The following is a 2746-nucleotide window of genomic DNA, read 5'->3' as shown; positions in this document are numbered from 1 at the left end:
TTTCAATCGGAACAACTTACCCCGGGAACTTTTAGCCCCGCTCTCCCCTAAACTAATTATATATTATAATGAGTTTAAGAAAATGTAAAGTGAAAGAATTGAAAATCACATTAGTTGCCAAACTATATGCTTCATTTAAGATTGCACATGTACGTAAGTCCCCATCGTAGCAAAGACAGAGTAACGTGAGTGAAAATAAAGATTAAGACTTAGCGCAGACATTACATATTTCGCGAGAACCTATCCACTCGATTAACGGGGCATTAATAATTCTAAAAGAGAGAATTTACACCCTTGTACCTTAGTTTGAGAAATTGAAAATAACAATAATAAAAACCCAACTTACGATAGATACGGTTCCGCCATTTCTTTAATATGGAATTTTTTTTTTTTTTTTGCAAGCTGAATAAACTGTTTGAGAGGAAACTAGAACAGTAGAACTGATTAGCATTATTGGTCATGCCACAAGAAAATTTAAAATTGGTTGCTATATACCTATAACGCGGGGAAAAACTATAAAATTTTTTTTAAAAATCTGCGCTCAGGTGATAAACAAAACGAGAATCGGGAAAACTCAAAACAAACATTAACAAATAGGTAACAAAAAAGAGAAGGCAACACTCTACACTATATAGTGTATTGTTTTTCTAATTTGTAAGAAATTGTATTTTTTGTGTAAAATGACTGTAGTTTGTAAGTACATGTTATTCTAATACTTGCTTAATTAATCTACTTTATTATTTAGGGCAATAAAAGTCCTTAGTACAGTAGAGAGTCGTAAATCGGCACCCTGGTAATCGGAATGGCCGGTAATTAGCACGATTTTCAGTCGAACTGTGTCGTGCTGAATCGAACGTTTTTGATACTAAATTTACTTCTAAAGTATAATTTTCATGTTTTTATATTCTTCAATATATTTATTTTGTTTGTACAAAATGAAGAAATAATTTTTAACGATACGATAGCCCCGATTATTATTATAAAAATTTTCGTTAGGCTTAAAATCGACGAAAATTCAACACAAAGCGACACGCAACGGAGAAAAATTTGAACATCGGACAGGTTAATATATTTTTTCGTACATAGACCGTAATCGGAACAAATCCTTAATCTGAACAACCCCAGTCCCCAATTGATTCCGATTTTCGGTTCTCTACTGTAATTCAATTATGTGAAACTTTTTTGTGAGTTACAGTTAATTGTTCTTAAATATAATATATTTGTTTTCTTTTTAATGAAATTTCATCTAAAATTATTTGTTTTTTTCTGCACGGACACCGTTAAATACTAGACAATACAGAGGGGATATACCCAAAAAATTTCTCCCTCCAAAAAATGTCTGAACTGAACACTGTACATTGGGCACACTTATTGAAATTCACCCGAATTCCATTAGGCTATAAAGCGATATTGCCAGTCCTAAAATAAACCAAATACAGCTTTCCATAAAACAAAGTTATGTTTTCTAAAAAGGATATTATGCAAACGATCGATTTCAATTTGATATTGCAGTCACGTAACGAAATTCAATTAGTAGTCGTTAGTATTAAAACATTAAAGCTACAATATCAATATCTTAAAAGGATCTAATGTATCTGAGTAATATATTTACCCATAATGAAGCTCACTAATGCAGTTCCTTTTACATGGCTGCAACATAACAAAGAAATCAATTGTTTGCGTAATATCTTCTACTTGTTTCCTTAACGAAATATTTTGCAATAGAACTGCGAAACTATAACTGAATCCAGATTCAAAATTCGTCATAGTTACATTACGTCCTTCCATACTAAAAGAAAAACATGTATCTAGGTTACCCGAAGCGCAGTTTGTGCTGTGTGTGTTTTCTACGACCAATCCTTGTAACATTAGAGATATTTGGTATTAAAATGATGTATTGCAATTGCGAAAAGTCTGAAGAAAAATGGAAATATCTGTCGAAGTTATATCCTTTGTACCAAACTGCTATCGAGATATTTATGTGGACTAACGTTGTACTTTCTGCTCAAGAGATAACAGACAATTTGGTTTGTGTCGGATGGATCAGAATGTTCCCTAAGAATCAGATACTAATAAAATTTATTTTATTTACAATTAGTATTTTTACAGTTTTTCAATTCAGTTTGTTTAAAAGGAAGAGACTCTATTTACCTAGAAATAACAGTGGATATGAAGGAGAAAAAGAAATGACAAATGCTATTCAGATATTTTTTATTGCTAGCCTTACAGTTTTATTTTTTCAAATAATTACAGTTATTACTGTAATTGGCTTGTTTCTTTATCCTACTTTAAAGGAAATAACTAACTCCGAGTTTGAACTGGCTTTCTGTCATCTGAATATCACATTAATGTGCATTTATGTAATTGGACAATTAGATTGCTGTATACTTGTTATAGGTGCAGCTGCAGTCATGCTCTCGAAAAGATTCATGTATTTATCTAATGTAGTCGATAAATTGAGAAAAGATGACATTTTCCTAAAGACTAAAATCGAAACCTTGATCGAAACTCATTGGGATTTATGGACTTATATACAAGAAGTAAACCTAGTTTGTGAAGCATATATTCCAGCCGTATATTGTTTCGGACTGTATGAGACAAGTTTCATCTTCTGCGCTGTGTTTTTCTTTGAACTTGATGATGTAATGCGTCTTGCAGCTTCTATTTTGTTAACAACTTTCGTTGTTTCATTTATAGTTCTATCTTTCCAATTATCTCGGTTCTCATCTTTGGTAAGTTAAAACTT

The sequence above is a fragment of the Centruroides vittatus genome, unplaced genomic scaffold (assembly GCF_030686945.1).
Source record: "Centruroides vittatus isolate TY-2023 unplaced genomic scaffold, ASM3068694v2 contig_3200, whole genome shotgun sequence".
Lineage (NCBI taxonomy): Eukaryota > Metazoa > Arthropoda > Arachnida > Scorpiones > Buthidae > Centruroides > Centruroides vittatus.
The sequence above is the reverse complement of the archived record's forward strand: the minus strand, read 5'-3'. Positions refer to the sequence as shown.